This window comes from Molothrus aeneus, chromosome 10 (genome assembly GCF_037042795.1).
Source record: "Molothrus aeneus isolate 106 chromosome 10, BPBGC_Maene_1.0, whole genome shotgun sequence".
Taxonomy (NCBI): domain Eukaryota; kingdom Metazoa; phylum Chordata; class Aves; order Passeriformes; family Icteridae; genus Molothrus; species Molothrus aeneus.
In genome coordinates this window covers 22,523,373-22,546,965 of record NC_089655.1, presented here as the reverse complement: position 1 = coordinate 22,546,965, position 23,593 = coordinate 22,523,373, and the positions used below count along the sequence as shown (strand labels likewise).

At 44.4% G+C, this 23,593-nt stretch overlaps 1 long non-coding RNA gene across 2 annotated transcripts; it reads left to right on the top strand.

The window, feature by feature from the left end:
- Positions 1-10,832: 10,832 nt before the first annotated feature.
- Positions 10,833-22,090, top strand: LOC136560735 (uncharacterized). Of its 2 annotated transcripts, none has more exons than XR_010784199.1 (4): positions 10,833-11,187; positions 15,892-15,961; positions 20,984-21,080; positions 21,723-22,090. It is a non-coding gene; the product is annotated as an uncharacterized lncRNA (long non-coding RNA). The 2 variants fall into 2 exon arrangements; XR_010784198.1 differs by having other exon boundaries at positions 15,889-15,961.
- Positions 22,091-23,593: the final 1,503 nt, after the last annotated feature.

Sequence of the window (23,593 nt, the reverse complement as noted above, 5' to 3'; positions counted from 1 at the left end):
TTTTTGCAATCAGCTTTCACAAATGCAGATCACACAAAGAAGTCGGGGCTTGCCTGATTTCTCCCACAGTCACTTTTATTGGAAGTAAACATAAAGTTTATAAAGAAAATAAAAACTGAAATTCAACTCAGATCCATCTGGTGGAGTTGTACTATAAGTTATAAACCTTCTGTTGCCATTCTCTTCCTTTGTTCTCATACTGCTCCTGACAAAAATGAGCCAGATTTATTAACTCTGGGGAGGCTTTTCATCCATATTAAAAGATTTTCAACTGGTTTTGAAGCTCTGTATTTACAGCCACTGTTAGAAAGAACTCCTGAGCACAGAGGTGACTGAGGGACTGACCAAGAGTGGCTTTTAGGGGTTGTACCAACCCACATTCCTACTTGGATTTGCAATCCCTCACATTTGTTTGAGGCTTTAGGTGAGGTTCCAGATCAAAATTTCTGAGCTTGCAGGGCTATGAGTTGTATCAACACTGGAAATGAAGAATGATCAGGAAATAGAATTTAATTTTTTCCAAACTGCCTTTGATCACTTTCCACAAACTTTCATGCAGTTCAAATCCCACTTTCATTTACCAAAGGCCAGTTTTAGAACCTTGTGAACCAGGATCTGCAATAAATGAACTTTCAATTTGCTCTGGAACTCAGGCAAGAAATAGAAGCAACATAATTTTACTTACCTGATGGCTTTCAATAAATGCATTTTCAATAAAAACAGGGTATTCTTAATCCTCAGGAGGAGATTGTGTTACCTGTTAGTTGTGAATTATTTGCTCCATTTTGGCCATACAGCAAGAACCTTGTTTTCCCTCTTCCTCCCCTGTTTTTGGCTGCAGAGGCACATTGGAATGACAGCTACCAATCAGATGAAGATCTTTTACCTTTAGGCACATCAGATCCCATTTAAGATGGTCTGGAGTATTAAAGCTATTTAAATCTAGGGAAACCCTGGACAGCTCCATCCCTTTTGGTTGATAGTAGAGGGCTAAATAAGTCCATTGGGGAGCAAAACTCAAGCAGGGTTTGATTTACTGCCAAAATTTTCCATCACACTTCCCAGAGCAACACATTAAATTGCCATGTTCAGTCATTTTTTAGCATTCTTCATTAAAAAAAAAAAAAGATTTCTTTGCTCAGCCAGATCTCCTGGTTTGATCACAAACCTTGGGCTCAGCCAAGCACAGGCAGAAATGAACTCAACACCTCCAAGCATCAGAATTTCCCTGATGAAAAGAGAAGTGTTCACCTTGAGGTGTGCAGTGCAGACCAGGCCATTAATTTGTGCCTTGAACTAAAAACACACAGTGCCTTCATTGGCCCTGCTTGACCCAAAACTCAACAAAAAGCAGCCAAAATTGGAGCCAAGTTGGGGGTTTTCTGTGAGGCCAGGAGATTTTCAGGTTTCATGACCACGTTTCAGGCTCTGTGACCTGCAGCCTGCACATCTGAAGGCAAAGCAGGCTGATACCTCCAAGGAAAAGCACTTTGCTCTAATAAATGGGAGGATTATTTCCAGTGAATACAGCTGCTTGGAAGTGTTTTATTTGCTCACTTTATGAGGGCAAAAAAAAATGAACTCGTTTTAAGCCATTCAGGTTTAAGACAGGCTTTATCTCCCTGGTTGGAGGGAAAGATTAGCACTTATTAGAGCCTAATCTTAATGATATCCATTTATAAATAGGGCTTCAAATTGTCTAAAATATTTAAACACGATGAAATGTAAAGGCTTAAGACAGCCGAAGTCTTTAGAGAGAAAAGAAAAATTTCAAAACCTGAAGATTTATCTACAAAGATTAAAGCAGCTTGAATGGCAAAGCCCTTAAAATAAAAGAAAATACCAGGAGAAAGAAAACAGAATCTTTTGCTGTGTCTGTACAAGGCAAATTAAGTTATAGATGTGGTAAAATGGCTTAATAAATTATAAAAATTTAACCATTTAGCTGCTGTTTCATAGCCAAAGACATCACAACTGTTTAACTTTGTCTAATCCTGTTTTTCTGAATTTTAGACAGTCTTTGCTTTTTGTACAGAAGACTGTTAATGCATTGAGGCATTTTCTGGTTTTAAAAATAGAAATGGTTTCGGTTTTTTTTCCCCAAACTGTAGGAAAGAGAGAACACAACTCTTGTTTGTGTGCAGGTATTGAAGTGAAGCAGCAGGGGAGTTCATGGCTGATCACAGGGTGAGGCAGGTTACAAGCACAGCCTTGCAGACATTTCACACTGAAATTTCCACCTCTGCCCAGGATCATCCTTCCCTTTGACTCAAAAGCTTCCCCATCGTGAGGGAAATGGTGTTTTATGCCCAAACCTCGGAGGAGCCTGGCTATGAAAAGCCTTTTCCTGAAGGTTTTCAGTGGAGGATGGGTGTGAAGAGCAGTGTCTCAGTTTGAAAAGCCAGGTGTCTGCTAAGGAAGGCGGGAGCCTCCCTTAAAATGGAAAATGTAAACCCCCTCCCTCTGAATTATTATAAATTTGAAATTATGGGGTTCTCAGGCAAAGATATGGGAGTAGGAATAACAGTTCTTTACTAGGAAAATTAAAATACAAATGCAATAGTTCAAAAAAAGGAAACAAACCAGTGCCAGGGTCAGAGCAGTCCCTGTCCCCTGTGTGTCAGGGGGTGGCACAGCCCCATCCCATGGGGGCTCAGCCCTCCTGCAGTGCCAGCTGTGGCTCTGCTGGAGCAGGGATCCTGCACAAGGGGGGAGTTTTCCTCTGCAGCTCCAGGGCTGCTGGAGATGGGCCTGGGCTCCCTCTGGCCATGCAGGGCAGCAGGAAGCTGCTCCTCTGGGAATGCAGGGCAGCAGGAAGCTGCTCCTCTGGGAATGCAGGGCAGCGGGAAGCTGCTCCTCTGGGAATGCAGCAGGAAGCTGCTCTTCTGGCAATGCAGGGGGCAGAGGCTGCTGTGCTGTCCCAAAGCTCAGATTGTACCCAGGTAGGAATGCTTGGCTCCTCCCCTGGGCGGAGCATCTCCCCATGGGATGATGGGATTGGATCAGCCATGCAGGGACACTCACTGGCCATGGACAGAAGATAATTACTAATTAATGGCCCATGGACAGGAGATAATTAATCATGAATGGCCCATGAACAGCAGAGATCTCCTGGAGGGAGGATTGGCTGTGGGAGAGATAAAGAAAACTGCCCAAAGAGCAGCAGAGAACTGCCCCAGCTCTGACAGGTGGGCATAGAGCACACACCCAGCTAAACCTGAGACGAGCAGGAAGCCAGATAAGTGCAGGGATCTCCAGATCTGAGAGGGCTTTTCCAGCAGGGTCAGGGCCTTTTTCCAGCACTGCCTTTTTCCAGGTGTGCCCGTCAGGAGATGTCCCCATCAGGCTGAAATCCCCATGGCAGCACACAGAGGATCCCAAACAGAGGGATTTTTCCTGTGCAGGCAGGGAATGGGCAGCTGGGTTTTTCGTGGAAGGCTGGGATGAATTTGCTTTGCTTCTCCTCGCCTGATGCATGATGACACATTTGAAATGCCCAGGGTTATACAGATGTGAGCCTGAACTCACCTTGCACCCTTCCTTCTGCTGCTGGGGCTCACAGCCCTGCTGCTCTTTCCTGATATCCCAAATTCCTCAGTGCTGCTTTTCACAGCCACTGCAAGACTTTTGCTTTCTTTCCAAGATTTGCTGCTAATACAGGTCTCAAAGAAGCTCCTAGGTCATTTAGGGCAGCGTTCACCTAAAATCAGCAGAGAATTCTATTGTTTGAAGTGGTTAGTAACCTTTTCCTTCCATTTTCACAACTCCAGCACCTCCGTTTCTTTGCATTCCACAATGAGAAAAACCAGGAATCGGGAAATTGCTTACAATAAAATGCACAAACTGCTTAGAAAGACTCAAACTGAGAAATCCTCAACTGAACTTTATCTATTGGCATTCACTTGGCAATGTTAGTGAGTGCACCTCACTTCTGCAATTCATCTCTGTAACAGATTTGCAGAGCTTCTTCAGAGCCTTGCCAAGTTATTTCGGGTGTCATCATCAATATTTTCTTCAAAAATTGGATATGAGAAACAGTAAATGGGCAGTTTATATGTGAATAATGATTAGTTTGAGCAGCAATACCAAATCATTTCCCATAGCCCTGGTAGAAATAGTTCAACAACTCAACATCTATAAAAGAGGGGAAGACACAAAAAGGAATGCAGATCACAGCCCAGTTTTACAGCCAGAATGCCAACAGGTCATCTTTTAAAGAACTTTCACTGGAATTGCTTACAAATATGAGGAAATGTTGCTTATTTAGCACATCTATAGCAGAGAGAGAGATGCTTCCCTAGAGAAGAGCTTTTTAATATAGTCATTAAAATAATTCTGTCTTGCAAAAGTTTGCAATTTTAGTAGACTGTGTATGAAACATGGATGTTTTGGTCTGCTTGTATTACATTCCTTTTTGTAGCTAAACCACTGCAGTGGCTTATTGAAACATGAAAAATCAAAAGCTCAGATCCTGCTTTTCTGGGCTGGCAGGGATATCAGCCCCCAGAGGTCATGGATATTACATGGATATTACACTGCTTGGATATTACATGGATATTACATTGCTGTCATTTGTGATTTGCTGAATGATTGTGATCAACAGGCAAACCCTACTGGGGGCATTGGGATACAGGAGGGACAGAAAAGGTGGGGGGAGCAAAGTTGGTTTGTGCATCCTCCAAAATCTTAATGGTGTTAAAAAAAGGACTCGCCTCATTCCTGGTTTAAAACTTTCCATTATAAAACATCTCTGCAAGCTCTGTGATAAAGAGAGGAGGGTGAGAGGAGATGCTGGGAAAAATTCTTCTCTGTGAGGGTGGGCAGGCCCTGGCACAGGTGCCCAGAGCAGCTGGGGCTGCCCCTGGATCCCTGCAGTGCCCAGGGCCAGGCTGGACAGGGCTGGGAGCACCTGGGACAGTGGGAGGTGTCCCTGCCATGGCAGGGGTGGAATGAGATAGTTTTTAATGTCCCTTCCAAAACACTCTGGGATTCCATGAAATTCTTGAGTTTCTTGCTGCAGGCCATCAGAATTCCAAATGTCTGGAGAAATGTCTTTTGTCAGTTCTGTACAAGTTTGCAAGATGTAAACTTTGAAAAGCTTTTTCTCCTATATGAATTTAGTAGCAGAAATGTTTGTTTCATGTAGGCACAGGGCTCCTTGAGTGGAACCTGGAGCTCTGGATAAACCATTTAAGGGCAGTGGAAGGGAGAGGAGAACATCTCAGGAAGCTCATCTGAAGCATTGACTGCAAATTCTTTCATTCCATAAAAGAATTCCTTTCTTGATTTAATTTTAAGAACTACAACTGTCAGTATATCCACCCCTCGCACAGTCTGCTCCATACCCCTCAAAAAAAGGGGGAAGCTTTATCTCTGGATCATCTCAATGGAAGGGATCTCCAACATTTTTGACCTCCCAGCAGAGGTGGGATTCTGTGATTTTGGCTTTAAGGTATAAAGGTACATAAGGTACAAAGCCAGGATTCAGTTCTGCCTGAATCCTGCTGGCAATGCCAGAGCTCTTTCCCAGAGGGAATTCCTGCTGTGCTTTTCACAGAGCACTCCTGACAGGATGCCATAATTAAATGTAATCGTTGTAAACACTGGTACCCCACAGGTGAGCCCTCTTTCCATGTAAAATCCCACAAAAAATGTACTCCCTGTCTCACAGCTACATAAGGAGTGTTTAAATTACACCCTTGCTCATGGCTCCACCAGAATTTTAGGGGAGAAATTAGCACATGGTCAAAGTTTGAACAAAAACGCCTTCATGGTGCAAATGTTGTTGTCTGGTTATTGGGTCATTACCAGGCACAGGCAGAAATATCCATCAGGAAGTTGCTGACAATCCTGCAAATAAAGGAGGAAAGGATTCACCTTGTGACCACAAAAAAAAAAATCAACAAAAAACCAAACAAATACAAAGCATCTGCTGGATTAAGAACAAAAAATGGAAAGGGGAAAGAATGCTTCTAATTTAGAAGAGCTTCAGTGGAGTCCTTTTTTTGTCCCAAAAAGCAATAGAAATTAATCATCTCTGCTGGCATGCCAGAGTTAGAGACTAAAACATTGGTCCTGCAAGTAAATACAAGTGAAGGTCTTGCTGTTAAAAATTCATGTAAAAATCATTCCAGCAGAGGAATAAGATCAGATATTTTCTTCCAGTTCCAGCAAGCTGACAAAGGAAAGAATTAGATACCAAGTCACAGCGTGCATGAATTAATCAATATGGATTTCTAATGCATCTCCCTGAGAGCTGCAATAAGAGGAGCAGGCAATTATTGCATGGCCAAAACCAAGCTGCTACAGACACAGAATTCTTATTCTGACATTTAAGTTCCTCATCTTTTTTACAACTTAATGAATAAAAACTGTAGTTAACTATTAATAATGAGATTTTAATTTCAGAAATTAGACCTTATAAGCTTTATATTTCTTAAAGCCAGTGATCTTTTTCAGCACTCCCAAAAAACCATGGGGCCTACATATTCAAAGGAAAGGGGAAATTATTTAATGCTAATCATTACTGTGAACTTTGGGTTTTCATCAGTTGCTAAATGGCCTTGGCATTAGAAAATATCACAGTGATAGTTAATGTCACAGAACATTAACAATTCCATTTTTCTTATCAATTAAGCTGACCTTACCTACACTTGTTATTTATTTGAACAAGAGAAATCTAAACACATCATGGATATTACAGTCCAGCTACCACAGAGTTCTCTAAATGCTTTTCCTTACCCCAGGCTTTCCATAATTCATCTCTGAAGACCCTAATAAAAACAGCAATTATATAATCAGTAAAAGCAGGAATTCTCCCTTTCCTTTCCTTTCCTTTCCTTTCCTTTCCTTTCCTTTCCTTTCCTTTCCTTTCCTTTCCTTTCCTTTCCTTTCCTTTCCTTTCCTTTCCTTTCCTTTCCTTTCCTTTCCTTTCCTTTCCTTTCCTTTCCTTTCCTTTCCTTTCCTTTCCCTTTCCCTTTCCCTTTCCCTTTCCCTTTCCCTTCCTCATATCCTACAAATGATCTGCCATTTATCCAAGCCCTTAATTTAAGAACTAGCTCAGTTTTCACATCAGAAAATATCTTTTTTTTTTTCATTAAAGTCACTTTGTCAGTAATGGTAGTGTGGAAGGGTGTGGGGAATTTTCTGTCTCCTCTTAGCACCCCTTTGGCAAATGGAAAACATAAAATGGCATAAAATAATGGACATCTAAATGACAGTGGAGATGCTCAAGGAAAGGGGTTCACAACTGAAAATGTGTTGGTTAGAAATGAAAATTTGATACTGGCAAACTCCATCATAAAAATGAAGTTAAATTACCTCCAATTCCCTCCCAGCATCCTTGCTGGATGTAATAAATCATTGTTCAGCTTTAAAACAAGATGAAAAGCAGATTAAGGACCAGAAAACTGAAACAGAAATTAACTTAAAGGCAAAATTTACATTTCCAAGGTGTAACAGAAAAATGGAGGCAGCAGTCATGGGTGTCCTGGAGTTGGAGGTTCTTCCTTAATTAAAAACAAATTATTTGTTTTTAATTAAATTATGAGAAACAACCAGGGACATCCTTGCAATTTCTTTGTCAAACCTTGTATTTTTACACTCATAAACCACAAAAGATAATAGAATGAATTAAAATTGAAAAATATATATATTACGTAAGACTTTTTTCTCTCCTTCCTCCTGAACTCCATTAAGCCAGGCTCAGCTGGACTGTAATTCTTTTGTCCTACCACTCCCACAGCTGAGCCCCTCCTCTTTTTGGGACTGCTGCAAAATTTGATCATTCCCATGATTGTGAGTAAAATGGCTCAAATAGAGGCAAAAAAGGTTTGCCCAGTAATTGATGATGACGAAGGCAGTAACTAATATTTGATAAATATGGAGAACATGCATTTAAATTCATTTAAATTAAAATACCAGTTCTTGTTCTCTGGGAAAAATGCAGCATCTCAGGAAAAAACATTTCAAGTCCATCCTTAGAGACTTTTCCAAGACAGAAACTTTTTGCTTGGTGAATTCCCAATGTCCCAATTCCCAAAGCTTTATCAAACATCATTCTGCCTGACAATATCAAGAAATGTTTCTAAGGGTTGGGAATCTTAAGAAAATCCCAGATGTTTTCTGAGCAGTTTGGAGTCCCTGTCCCCTCCCAGATCAGCTGTTGGTGCTGCTGACTTCCAATTGCACTGGGCAGTGCCTTGGATCCATCACAGACCAGAAATTCATTGCAAAGCAAACATTTAGGACATGGGGGAGAGTGGAGAATGACTGGCAAAAAAAAATTATTCTGAAAAAAAAAGAAAAAAAAAAACTGTAGAGGATTTACCATCTGTTTTGTTTTCCATCCAGGTACTTCTGGGCTCTGAACAAGCTTTTGTGCCTTGGAAATTCACCAGTTCTCTGAAAAAAATCCCTTGTTGCCATGGAAATACCATCCCTTCCCGATGAATCCTTCTTGAAGGTGGAGGACATTGGCAAGAGTAAATGTAAACTTTTTGGGGTTTTTTAAATGATGTGTCAGACAAAAGTGGCTGGAGTAGGGAGAATTCCTCATCCCCCAGAAAACACTCGTGGTATCATCACCTGCATGGGAGGAACATGAAGGAGCTGTGGTGGGGTCATTATTCATCCCCAAAACACAACCAGGGTGCCCAAAACACTCTCCATCCCCACATTATCCACCCCAAACCACATCCAGAGTGCCCAAATATCCATCCCCACATTATCCATCCCCAAACCACATCCAGAGTGCCCAAATATCCATCCCCACATTATCCATCCCCAAACCACATCCAGAGTGCCCAAAACACCATCCATCCCTGCATTATCCATCCCCAAAACATATCCAGAGTGGCCAAATATCCATCCCCTTATGATCTATCCCCAAAACACATCCAGAGTGGCCAACACCATCCATCCCACATTTTCCATCCCAAACCACATCCAGAGTGCCCAACTATCCGTCCCCATATGATCCATCCCTAAACCACATCCAGAGTGCCCAAAACACCATCCATCCCCACACTATCCATCCCCACATTATCCACCCCCAAAACCACATCCAGAGTGCCCAAATATCCATCCCCATATGATCCATCCCCAAAACACATCCAAAGTGCCCAACTATCCATCCCAAAAAAAATCCAGAGTGCCCAACTATCCATCCCAAAACACATCCAGAGTGCCCAAACCACTCTCCATCCCCACATTATCCATCCCCAAACCCCTCTCCATCCCCACATCATCCACCCCAAACCCCTCTCCATCCCCACATCATCCACCCCAAACCACATCCCGAGTGCCCTGGAGCTCCTGGCACGGCTGCTGTGCAGAACTGAGGGCTGGCTCCATGCCCAGAGCTCTGTTTTAATGAAACACAAAGTTGAGAGGGATCAATAACGCTCTCCCCTCCCTAAACAGCCCCTCAGAGCAAGCTTTGGGAAGGTGATGGGGAAGGAAATTAGATGTCTGTGAGAACTGGCAACATTCCTGGCAGGTTCACACCATGGAGGCTGCCTTGTCATCCCGCGGCAAACCTCAGCAGGGGGATAGAGAACAGAGTGAAAGACAAGAGTGTGAAAAGAACATGAGAGAAAACCTCTCTTTTTCTTGCCCTTTCCCCTCTCTCCCACTTGATTTTTCTCTCTGCCTGCATCCCAGCAACCCCCAAGTGAAATTGCCCCAGGTGTGACCCTCAAGATGAGCAGCCAGCCAGAATGACAGACCTGGTGATGTTCAAATGCTTCCCCCACTCAGAGCCCTCCCATAAACACAACCTGATGGCTGCTGAGGATGCTATCGACCCTGCAGGGGTAGAGTGGGAAATCAAACTAAGCCACCCCTTCAGAATTAAGCCCTAATCCATCCTCCTGCAGCTCAGACTTGTGCAGTGATTTATGACCGAGTTCCTCCCTCCCCTATGATGCACTCACCATCACAAACAGGCTCAGGGACCACTCAAAAAAATTAAAAGGCAGCTCAGCATAAGCATGGCAAATCTGCCTGTTAACCTCATGAGTTTCTTCAAAGGGTAATACCCAATGAAAGTCATTTCAAAAGCAACACACAGGAAAAAAAGCAATTTAAAGATGGTGCCAGTGAGATCTTGTGGTTCTCTAATAAATTGATGTCAGGAGCTGAAATGTTCACAGAATCCCAGAATGGTTTGGGTTGGGACATTTAGGATAATACAGCTCTACCCCTGCTGTGGGCAGGGACACCTTCCACTGTCCACAGGCTGCTCCAAGCCCTGTCCAGCCTGGCCTTGGACACTTCCAGGGATCCAGGGGCAGCCACAGCTGCTCTGGGCACCTGTGCCAGGGCCTGCCCACCCTCACAGAGAAGAGTTTTTCCCTAATATCCAATCTAAACCTTCTCTCTGTCAGTGGAAAGCCATTCCCCCTGCTCCTCTCACTCCAGGCCCTTGTAAATTGTCCTTTTCCATCTCTTCTCTCAGCTCCTTTCAGGTACTGAAAGGCTGTGATAAACTCACCTCAAAGACTTCTCCTCTCCAGGCTGAACAATCCCAATTCTCCCAGCCTTAGAGCAGAGCTGCTCCTCCCTCTGATCATCCTGGTGCCTCTTCCCTGTGCTGGGACCCAGAGCTGGAGGCAGCTCTGCAGGTGGGGCCTCACCTGAGCAGAGGGGCAGGAGCAGGGGGACACAGGTGGGGTTTTGAATCACTTTGGCTGTTTTTATTGAGAACACTCCTGTTTTGAAATCTTCAGCTGTTTGACTGCAGTTTTTTACGAGTGGAGCCTGAGCCAGCTGCAGTTCCAGAGCACTCCCACTGATGTCACCAGCATTACAGCTAAGCTGCTTTATGCCACTCCATCCGTTCACCTCATTACAGCTTATTTTCCCCTCTCTTCAGCGCCCTGCTCATCTTACTCCATTCTCCTGAGAGTCCTTTTTACAACCCTTTCAGCATGGATCCATGCAGCGTTTTTGCCCCTTGCAGGGAGAGCTCTGCCCAGACCATCTTGTGCCACCAGGCAGCCTGAGGAGAGCCCTGTGTGCCAGGGACACCTGGCAGCACTCACAGCCCTGCTGCTTCCTGCAACCTGCCTGCTCCAATATCTCTACAACAAATCCTATCGGCTGCAAATCACCTGCCAGAGTGGCCAGACTTGCATCACAAACCTTTGCACAATCAATACTTGAGGAAAGCCAAGTGGTCCCTTGGTAAGTTAATTTTTTTTTTCTGAGAGTTTAGAAAGGTCTGTGGAAGGAAACAGCTCAAAGCAGCATTCAATGTGCTGAATACTTTTTATTCCAAGTGCAAATCTGTGACTGTACCTGTTGAGATTGTATTAGAATGATAAAACCAATTAAAACAGATTTATTGCCTTTCTAAGATCCCCTGTTGGGATGGAAGTAGTCCTGCTTTTAAAACATGAATTCATCTGTTCCATACAGGTTGCAGACACTGAAAAAGTACTATCAAAAACTGTGGGATTGCCTTTTGAAGTAATTTTTTAATCTTTCACTGCCAGCCTCACTTGGCTGGAACAAGGCAGTAGAGAACACCTTTTAGGGAAGGCTGAGGAGAAAATGGAGCTACAGCAAATTTCTGACATGGGACCAGCATCTGACACCAGAAATCTCTTGTGGTAGGAACAAATCCTGCCAGGAATGTGAGCGAGGAGCTCATGGGCACAGTTTGTACACACACAGCCCTGGGCTCAGATCCTCCCCTGCCTGCTCCAGCCTGGCACAGAACAGGTCCTTGGTTGTCCCAGGTTGGTTTGGGATGCTCAGGGGAGCTCCACATTCCCTGTGCAAGCTGGAACTGAACTCCAATGCTTGGCCACCCTTCCCATGAAGAAATTCCTCCTGCTGTCCATCCTGACCCTGCCCTGCTGCTCGAGGTCCTTTCCTCTCGTCCCATCACTGGTGAGAAGAGCCACCCCCCTTTTTTTAGAGTTATTTACTACACAGATCTGCAGCTGTTACCATGTAAAAACCAATTTTAAATAATAATCTGCTGCAATTTATGGCAGCAGCAGGAAATCCCTGCCAGAGAGCAGCCAGCAGCAGGACAGGAGACACTCACCATCAGCTCAAAGCTGCTTTTAAGAGCTTGTCCTTTGTCCCCACTGGCCCATGTCAGGCACTGAGCAGCACCAAGGGGGTGAAGAGCCCCATGGAGAGCCAGCCCCAGCTCTGGGAGCTCAGGGACAGGGGCAGGGTCCCAGCAGGGACATCCCAGCAAAAGCAGAGCTCTGCTGTCACACACTTGCCATTATCTCACTGTTTATTGCACTTTTTCCCTGCCAGATGATTGAAACCAATTAAATTATTGGAACCAGGGAAGTGATTTATCTTCAGAGTACTGCTCTTGCCTGAGAAAATTAGATAAAACTGCTGAATTTTCTGAAGTTTCATTGCTCCCTGTCTTTACTCATGGAAGGAAGTTGCCTGCATCTTTTGGGAGAGTTATCTCTGACCTGGAGCAGGACTGGGTGTAAATCAGCCTTCTAATGAAAACTCCTGTATCTGAGTGGGTGCCAGATCTAATCCCACAAAAATCCATCTCAAGGAGAGTTAAAATTCCTATTTAGGGCTTTCTTATCAGTATTATTTGGATAAGGAACACATTCCTTTAAGTGCCCCACTCACTGACACAATAGGAGAGTTCCTTTCCTCCTGTGGAACAAGTTCAGTGATTGTCTCATTTCCCTGATCTGAGCAGCAAATGTTTTATCCACAAATGTTGTATCAGTCTTACACACAAAACCAAGCCCACATATTATTTCAGTTCTTGAGAAATACTGTTTAGAAACACTCTGTAGCAAGTAGAGGGTGGCTCTCATGGCAAATACAAACCTGAACTTTAAATTTTGTAGTGCTTGCCTTCAGAATTCTTAAGTCAAGAAGACTAAAGTCCTGGCAAAAATTTAAAGAATAAGAAATGGGTTTTTTTTGCTGATCCTTGGGAAGCCAAGTAAAACTTTCCTTTAGAAAGGCATTCAGATATTGACTTAGAATTCCACTTCAAAAGGATCACCAACACCCACACCCCCTTTTCTTCCATTCAAAGAACTGCCACAACATATTTATTTTCTTTCATGGGGATCTTATTTATTGCTGGACAAGCAGGATACAAAGAAATAGGATCTCTGTAATGCCTTAACCCAGAGTATAAACGTCAATCACATCAGGGAGCTGAAAAGGGGATTTTAAAAGCATCTCAGCAGCTCTTGGGAGAATCCTGCCCCAAATCCATCCTGCTGTTTATCACCTGCACTGTCCTGAAGGCATCAGCTGAAAAGGAATAAAACCAGAGGGACTCTTCCCGTTTGCTTTAATGGACTTTGGATCAGTGCCCAAGCACATTAAGTTTTAGAAATAAAAATATTTTTCATTCAATCAAGTTTTCTGAAGTTTCTGTTGAGATCAATCAGGAACTCTGTGGTCTTGTGGGAATGAGCAGAAGCCCACACACAGCTCTGCCTTCTCCTAAAGCTTAAGCAAAATTAACCCAGATTTAGGCCCTGGGAATACCAAACACCACTTAAAATATTTAACTTTCCTCTGTTAATGGCTGCTTCTGGCTGCTGTTGCAACTCTGTCCCCTGTGAATCCCATCACTGCCACATTACCTGTTCCCAAAAGCCTTGGGAAGGATTGACATGCACAACTACCCGGAAAACACTGTCACACCTCTCCACTGGTCGGTGTTAAAGCAGGCTTGCCTTGAAAAATAACGCCTAAAACAAGGACACAGATAAGCCTAACATGAAAAACAATTTGATTAATGCACCAAGGGCCACCACAGGCGAGCAGTGAATGCTGGGCTGTCAGGGCTGCCTTTGGAAGAAATTAATGGAGGGAACAAGGTTTCAGTTTAATGGGATTAGGAGACCTTAAGAAATGCTCATTTCTGTCTCAATTTACCTGACGTTTTCGTTTACTTTGCAACCTCTTCTGTAACAGAGTTCAGAGCTCTGCATTTGTAACTAATACATTCCAGAGGGCTCGTGATAATCTTGTCCTGCATGGCTCCCACAGGGAATTGCTCTGTCCTGTGCCCTTTTCCTTCCTTCCTTCCCATGGAGAAAGGAGTCAGAAGCAGCCTGAGAAATCCCCCTTAGTCAGCACGGGGCTGTGGCTCAGCCCAGCCTTTACCCTGCAAACGCAAACCCATCCCTCACTCCATCACCAGCTGAACGTGAACACAACAGCTTTAGGCTAAAAGCAATCTAATCAGAACCAGAGAAATACTGTGACATTAAGAGCACTGGAAATAGATGATAGAACATCTCGAAAGCTTTTAATCTGGATGGGTTGGAGATAAGGCTGTTGTCACTTGCAGGAGGCACGAGCAGCTGGGTGTGACTCAGTGATGGATGACCCAGCCTGCCAGTGCCGGGTCTGTACACAAACATTATTTGTGGCCTCCTTACAAACATTCATTGTCACTCTGCCTGTTTTAAATCTGAGCCTGCTCAAGCTTTAAGGGAAGAGAATGCCATAAATAATGGCTTAGAAACTTCTGAAATCGAGCAAAAAGGCTTTTCTGTGCATAAAGGTGGCACTGGTTTAAAGTCCAATATATTGCCCTCTCCTCGGACTAGAAGTTGTGGGAGAGTGGGAGGGTGGGAATTTGAATTCTTCAAGAGTATAAAGGTTTCATTTTGAGCCCTGAGGACAGAAATAATGAGGCCCAAGTCCCAGGGCCAAGCAAAGCTGTGTCCCATTTTCACCTCAGCCCTGCACAGCAGGTCTGGGGCAGGTGTGCAACGCTGGCTTTCCATTCCCACCAGGCATGAAAGGCCTACAGCAGATCCATTTTTAAAAAACTGGCCTCTGCCTGAAACTCCTCAGGTTTGGAATTGACTTTAACTGATACGAAGAAGAGAAGGTTCAGTGCAAGCATCAGGCAGCCAGAAGGGAAAAGGTCCCTGTGCTCCTGCAGCAGTGGCAGACACAGATTTCTGTCACCCCCAGAGCAGCCTCCCCACGCCCTGTGACCCCAGAGAGCCCGGCCAAACCCCCTGTGCTGCCACCCTGCCACCCCAGGCACACACCTGGGGGGAGGAGCTGCTTCTCTCATTTCCCTGTGCCCTCGGATTATTTTAATGATCTGGCTCAGAGTTCGAGTTTCTCAGAGCAAGGATAATTTTTCACCACTTAGAAAGCATCAAGCATCTACTCTGCGTGTAATTGAGGTCCTAAAGTCGTTAAGGCAATAACACAGGAGAGCTGTAAAAAATTATCAGAGAAAATACAGATGGGAGAGATAAGATGCAGCTCTGGGAAAAAGAACAAAAGTACTTTAAAGTTCTATTCTTCGAGTCTTTGGCTTAATTAATTAACTCTCCTCAGCTTGCTTTGCTTCACAGAAACTCCCCATGCCTGGGAGTGTCCAAGGCCAGGTTGGACAGGGCTTGGAGCAGCCTGGGACGGTGGAAGGTGTCCCTGGAATGAGATGGACTTGAGGATCCCTTCCAATCCAAACCATTCCATGGCTCTCACATCCACAGCCCTGATGCTAAAATGGCTCTGAATTAATGAGCACACATTTGACATCACCCATTATCACGTTACTCTGCAAATGTGTCCTTGCAGGAGGAGATTTTATTTGCTTTGAAGTTTCCGTGATACTGGGAAAAAAAAACAGGCTTTGACCTTGTAAACAGCTCAGCACTTAGGATTTGTTTTTTCAAAAGCATATGTAAACCTGAATAGTCCTCCTGAATTCAGCGTGACTCAAATCTCTGCAGGATTTGGTCTGGCAAATTACACATGCAAATTATTCTACAAGAGGATATTTTGCAGATTGACTTAAACTTGAGGATGAGCCAATATAGTAACTATTGCAGTAAGATATGTAAATTGCTTTGAATAAAGCCCATTTTCTAGTAACAAAATATTTTCCAGGAGAAATGAGATGACAAACACTCAACCAGATACTGCAGAGAGCAGCATCTCCTGAGCAAAAGCTGCCTCTGAGGTAAGAAAGCAGCTCATTGTTTTCTTCCTACAGTCTGACCTTGCTCCTTAATGAACAGCAAAGTTCCCGGCAGAGAAAGAATTAAAGCTGGAGTTTTTAGAGAAAGTACCTCTTAAAACATTGCTGTCAGTTTAGGCAAGCACTGAATCCTCAATTACTTTCCCCAAACTTACGCTGAACAGGTATGAAGCTGGAAAATGGAGGAAATGAGGTTGTCTACAGAGATTTCTTGCCCTTCATATTCAAAGAGGAAATGAGAGTAAAACAGTGCCAGAATAGAGAGATTTTTTTTCATATTTAAAGTCACACAAAATATTTTTTCCTTTTTTTTTTTTTTTTAGTTGAAAAGATCCACAATTGCCATGATTAATGCTTTGCCACCACCTAATCCAATCAAGCATTCAGCTCAGCTGCTAATTCCATTTTCATGTGGCTTCCCTGGTACACAGGGATGGGTTGGTACAAGGCGGAGATCAGGCTGGGGGTCAGCACTTCCTTTCTCTGAATTAATGATATCAAACCTTGGGGACAATCCAGGGAAGAAAATCCCTGCAAACACCAGGTTCTGCTCTGGGCTCACACTGGCATTTGTTTTGTAGGGTTAGAACAGGGAAATCAGGGGAAACCTTAAATTTGGAAGTGAATAACTGAGAAGTAACTTCACTCCAACTATTTGGTTTAAATCAGATGAGGATTTGATCCCTCACGGTTTCAAAACATTCCAAGAGCGTCCAAATGCCTGGAAACATCAGCTGGATTTCAATCAGGGAAATTATTCAAACCACAAGAAATAAAGCATAAAGGGACCTCCCTGATTTTGGTTTCTTTGATGAAAAACCCAGGACGAGCTGGAAGGAGGGGATCCTAAGGGCTGGGTAAGGATGAGATCCCAAGTAATGGCTGGAAATATTGCTCCTAAGAAAAAAGGCAAAAAAAACCCACTAATGGCACAGAGCAAAGACAATTTCCCTGGATCTGCATTCTGTGTACACACCTTCCTTTGGAAGAGGAGGTTTATTTTTCTGCCAGCTTTGCTTGTTGCTTATTTCTTGTTATTTTTTCCTCCGCACTCACTGACAGAGTTGTTTCGCTTGTTTTGCTCAGGATCATGAATTTCTTTGGGAACAGGCTCTTCTCATCAAATATTGCTTTCAAGGCTACAAAACAGGAGTGAATTCCACATCAAAACCAGGGGAACATTTGGTGAGGTGAAAATCAGGCTGCAGGAAGAATTTTGAAAAATGAGAGAGGCAGAGCTCAAGCACTGCCCTGCTCCAAGGGAAACACTGGATTTTCTGCTTCCACTTTTGCTGACAGGTTTAGATTTTTGGGGATTTTTCTCCCAGTTAGGGAACTGAGACTTGTTCAGCCCTGAGGAACGCAGTGTATCCCTCTCTGCCTCGCACACTTTGAGTTCATTGGGCAGATCTGGCACATCTGATGGGATGGAATCATGGAATTTTTATGGTTGGAAAACATCTTTAAGGTCAGGGTGGTCAATACAGAGCCACCCCCCTGTTCACCATTAGACAAGGAAGGGTGAAGATCTCAGGGAATTCCCACAGAGCAGGAATGCAGGGTCTGGATGGATGAGGAGCAGCCCTTGTTCCTGGGCAATCTTCACCCAGAGCCAGCTCCTTTTTGGGCACCAAAATCAAACCAGTCCATCTCGAGGGAGAAATCCCTGGCAATGTGCCTTCAGCAGTGCTTTTGTAACTGCTCATTCCATTTTATTCCTTCCCTTTTGGACTGAAAATCAGCTGCAGATCCTGAAACATCCAAAGGGAGAGGCCTCCCACCTTCATGTGCCGCCCCTTCCAAAACCTTCCCTGCATCAAGCAGAACTTTGCTTTTGACTTTTTCACAGGGGCAGATTAATCCCCTACTTAACTCAGGGAGTCTGGACCGGCTTTTTTTTTTTTTTCCTTTCCTCCTCCAAGTCTCCATTCCTTAAATTTATTAAAACTCCCATCCTGCCATTAAGGACTGAAAAAAACCAATCAAATTATCCTCTACTGAAACAAGAGCTCTAATACTGTTCCCTGAAGGCCTGCATGACTGAGCAGGTTTAGCCTGCAGCCATTTATTTACATGGATCCAGAGGGATGATCTCCAAGGGTTCCTTCAGTCCCGGACAAGATTCCTTCTCCTCACGTGCACCAATCCCTCCTGCTGAAGCCAGGCTAATGCATGAACAGGAATTCAATGATGTTCACTGAGCTGTTCCTATGACACCTGACAGCATCTCAGGAGCAGTGTGGGAGGCAGGGCTGTGCTGCTTTCCTGGGGAAAGGAGCCTGAGGAGTTGCCTGGCCGGGAATTTTGGATATTGTTAACGAGACGATGAGCACGGAACGGGCGCGGATCTCAGATCGCTGCAGCCACTTCAGCTGAGAGTGCACTTGCATTCAACAAGGCAGGAGAGCAGCAGGCAGAGGCTGGACTTGATGCCTGAGTGATTGTTATCACTGTAGAGAGCATTAAATCCAATCAAAGCAAAAGTACACAACGCTCCTGGAGCCCTGCTCCTTACTGGCCAGGCAGGAGTGCTGAGGGGAGAAACAGCAAAGCATCCCAGGCCACTTTCTGTCCACGCTCTGGGATCTCACCTTCCAGCTGTAATTACAGGCATTTAGCTCCTGGGAAAGCTACAGGACTTTATCTATTGATTTCTGTAAGTTTAGGACAAAACTTGCAACGATTTAAAGGACTAGGATTTTAAATGTGTAAACTGTGGTTTTGGCTTCAGTTAATTAAAAGCTACATTAAACTCCCCAACCAAAAAAAAAAGGCTAATTAATACATTACCAGAACTTAATTTCAGATACAAGATAGCCATTTAAACACACCCTCAAATGAGAAAGCTTTTGACTGGGACTTGTTAAAGTTAGCAGCAGAAAAGAATGTGATCCAGATTTACTGCTAGCCTGATGCTAAAGGCAGCAGAGTGGCTTTAATGAGTGATGGTTCAGAGCCTCAAACAGCAAATCAGCTCCCAGTGCCCACATCTGCAGCACAGCCAGAGCAGGAAAAACCTCAATATTCACTCACATAAAAACTGGCCCGACGTGGCAGGGATTTGTGTGAACAATCCAGCTGCTCCCTCTCTGTAGAGGTCACTGAGAAGCCAAGGCCATTTAGAGCTGAAATTCAGATTTGCCAACAGCTGGGCTTATTTGCTTTGGTAATGGGGATATTCACACACAACCAGCACGCTCCACTCGAGTTTGGCTGTTAAAATTGCACTGCCCACATCATTTTAATGGCTTTATCCCTCATTTATCTCTCATTTTGAGCAACTCATGGTAACGTGGAAGTGCCAGACCCATTTTTCTTTTGCTTGATGAGGGCAAGGTCTGGACAATTAAAACTAAATTAGTGAGGAAGCTCTGAAATGCTGGAATTGTCTGAATAAAAATGACACAATGCTTACACCTGGCCTTCCACAGAAAAGCAGAGAGAGCATTGCTGCTATCATCCTTACACAGAAATAGCATCCCCTGGTCAGATAGAAACAGGCATCTGATTAAAAAATTCTCAGCTCATGTGACAATTAAATCAGCTTCAAAGTATTTAATTTAGAGGTTGCACACTTGGCCTTGCTGAGTCAGCTGCAGGGTGTCCAACACAATCAGGTTCTTTCACCTCATTTCTTTCTGGGGGCTGAGCTATCGACCTCTGAAATCCATCTCAGCCACAGTGAATGTGTCTCACAGCAAAAACCCAAATTTTCACCTCCACATTCCCGATCCTGGGATCTACAGCCCTGTGCTCCGCTCCAGCCTGCAGGGTTGGATGTGCCCAAATCCATCTCAGCCACAGTGAATGTGTCTCACAGCAAAAACCCAAATTTTCACCTCCACATTCCCGATCCTGGGATCCACAACCCTGTGCTCAGCTCCAGCCTGTAGGGTTGGATGTGCCCAAATCCATCTCAGCCGCAGTGAATGTGTCTCACAGCAAAAACCCAAATTTTCACCTCCACATTCCTGATCCTGGGATCCACAACCCTGTGCTCCGCTCCAGCCTGCAGGGTTGGATGTGCCCATATCCTTCATCCTTCCCACCATGGGCAGGCTGGGAGCTGTCAGCTTTGGAGAGGAGCTTTTCTAAGGAATAGGACATGCCTAGCAAAATTCCAGAGCCATCAGAAAGCCTCCTGGAGGCTGCAAGGACACTGATGAATGCACCAGTCAGATGCTTTAATGCATTCAATTAAGCAGCTGCACAGACCCTGTCAAGTGGTTTCCAAATGGACCAAGGGAAGTCTCTCATCTTATTAAACAGAAATCACCTGGTGTAATCCCCAGATGTAATTTTCCTCTCATACTCCCATGTATTTCACAAATTAAAATCCTTTTTCTTCGATCAAACCCAATCAGGAGCCAGTATTCCAGACTGGTGTTTTCAATTAACCTGTGAAGTCTGATCCAGTTCCTGATGAAGGAAGTTCTGATGTTTCCATCAAATTCAGGGGGTTCTGGAACATCCCTTTACAAAATAAGGAACTGTTGAGATAGGATTAAGAGTCTCACCACTTACTTGGAGCCTCAAATCAGCTGCTAAGCAATAAATCTTGGAGTTCTCTATTACCTTCATCTCATTTTAGCACAGATGGCAAAAGCTAGTGACCTTTACATTTTTTTGTCTTTCTGTGCTGAGAGCTGGAGTAATGAGAACATAATGAAGGTCTCTTTATTTTCCAGCAGCCCGGGAGGACACAGATTTTCCCAGCCCTGCTCTGCTCTCTTTTCCCCAAAGTATTTCTCAGGGAGAGGAAGAAAGTCAGACTGGTTCATGCCATCAGTCTCCTTGAGGGCTCCAACACTCAGTGACCCAAACACACCTTTCAAATCCAGGTTTGCTGGAGCACCAAATGGAATTGTGCTTCTCTGAGTTAACTTTTCTCATCTCATCTTTGCAGCGCTGCTTTACCAGGCACATAATGTAGTTACAGGCAAAAAGTGTTCGGAAAGTCTAAATAGAGTAAAAACATGTTTTGTTTGGGTGTTTTCCTTTTAGGGGAAATAAAATGTTCCAGGTTTTTCCTAAAACCAGCTTCCCCTTCAGTTAAAAATGCCTGCTCTGGGGGGATTCTTCCCAGCTAAGATGAACACAGGTAAGTGCAGAAAGTGCTGGGAAACTGGGCCAGCCTCTAAAAGATAATTAATTGTGCTAATTACTGCTTTGTTTTGTGCAAACAATTCCATCCTGAGAAAAACTCAGGTGCAACACATAATTTGTTGCTGAGATATTTCGATGTCACTTGAAAGAAAGACACCAAGGCTCAGCTGGGATTCAGTACCAGAAGCAGAAATGCTGTGAAATCAGCTGGAGAATGGAAATAAATCTGTGCTTCCTGTTGGTCCCAGCCCCCGTGGAGTCTCCAAAGGCAGGAGAAGGAAGGCAGTGATGTCTCCCTGAAGGTCAGGCTGAGGAGGATCCCTGGGGATGGATCCAGGAGCAGTGACCTCCTGAGCCTGCCCTTGTTTAGGTCCAGCTTTTGCTGTCACCTTCAGCGCTTTCCTGAGCTTTAAACTGTGAGATCCATCTGTATTTGCAGAGCATTTGGGGGGGAGATTTTTCATATATGCACAGTTTATATATTTATTCAAAATATTGATATAGTTATATACAGAAATATGGCTTGGAGCAGACCTTGAGGAAAGGTTGCAGGATAAAAGGTTTCTGTCTCCAGCCAAGGAGGAGTTTGGGTTGAAAAGGACTTAAAAACTCATCTTATTCCCTTCCACTGTCCCAGGTTGTTCCAAGCCCTGTCCAGCCTGGCCTTGGACACTTCCAGGGATGGAGCATCCACAGTTTCCCTGGGCAAGAAGCTGCTCCCCCCTCAGAGACAGCCTCTGCTTCCACAGGGGGATGAAGGGATGGGACATACAGCTGTGCAGCTTTTTCCATCTGACCTGGTTTGAACAGCCAGGTGTCTGCTAAGGAAGGCAGGAGCCTCCCCTGAAATGGAAATTGTAAACCCCCTCCCTCTGAATTATTATAATTTTGAAGTTATGGGGATGTCAGGCAAAGATATGGGAATAGGAATGACAGGCCTTTATCAGGAAAGAAAATAAAAATAAAAATAAAATGGAATAATACAGAACAACCCTGCCAGAGTGAGAGCAGGCCCTGTCCCCTGTGTGTCAGGGGGTGGCACAGCCCCATCCCATGGGGGCTCAGCCCTCCTGCAGTGCCAGCTGTGGCTCTGCTGGAGCAGGGATCCTGCACAAGGGGGGAGTTTTCCTCTGCAGCTCCAGGGCTGCTGGAGATGGGCCTGGGCTCCCTCTGGCCATGCAGGGCAGCAGGAAGCTGCTCCTCTGGCAATGCAGGGCAGCAGGAAGCTGCTCCTCTGGGAATGCAGGGCAGCGGGAAGCTGCTCCTCTGGCAATGCAGGGCAGCGGGAAGCTGCTCCTCTGGCAATGCAGGGCAGCAGAAGCTGCTCCTCTGGCAATGCAGGGCAGCAGAAGCTGCTCCTCTGGCAGTGCAGGGCAGCAGGAAGCTGCTCCTCTGGCAATGCAGGGCAGCAGGAAGCTGCTCCTCTGGCAATGCAGGGGGCACAGGCTGCTGTGCTGTCCCAAAGCTCAGATTGTACCCAGGTAGGAATGCTTGGCTCCTCCCCTGGGCGGAGCATCTCCCCATGGGATGATGGGATTGGATCAGCCATGCAGGGACACTCACTGGCCATGGACAGAAGATAATTAATCATTAATGGCCCATGAACAGCAGAGATCTCCTGGAGGGAGGATTGGCTGTGGGAGAGATAAAGAAAACTGCCCAAAGAACAGCAGAGAACTGCCCCAGCTCTGACAGATGACAAATAAAACACACACATATTTTTTAACCCAGGACACCCTCAAACACAAGCAACAAATCCACTTGCAGCAATTTAAGGTCACACCAAGAACCTTTTGAATCCAAGAGAAAGTTTCTTCACCATTTTGGAGAGTTTCAGGCCAGGTAAGGAGCAATCTGCAAATCACAGCCTACGCATACAAATACGAAATGTTTAGCAAGTCAGCCAGAAACCCAACTTACATAATAAGGCTTCTAATCATCTTTTTAAAATTAAATTTTAATTATGGAAAAATTAGTAACCGGTCTAGAGGTTTCTGCATTACCATAAATGTCTCCAAAAAAAGCACATTCTGTAAGAAAAACCTCACATTGCTGCAGAGCTGGAAAGTAGGACATGTTGATGGGATCCCAAAGCAATTTTTACTAAAAGCACTATTTCTGAGGAATATGGCTCCAACAAAAGAAAGAATCCCTCGTGAAGCCACTTTCTAGTGAAATATTTACAAGAACACCCAGAAGCCAGTTTCTTCTTCATGTGCTTTTGGTAAAAATGTACCAAAAAGTGGAACAAATTCATCTGTTTCTCTTCCAGGCATTGAAAACTCAGAGAAGGAACTGTCTGCCAGGGTCCCCACTGGGCTGGGAGGTGGGAGAAGGGGATCACACCTCTGCTCCTGGCTGGCATGGTTGGGAACAGGCAAAAAATGGCAATTCCTTGGGAAAATGCACCTTTTGGGCCATTTTCTGTTTTCATATCATAAATAAAATAATAAAATAAATAGAATAAATAGAATAATAAAATCTACAATTCAGGTGTGATTTCTGACA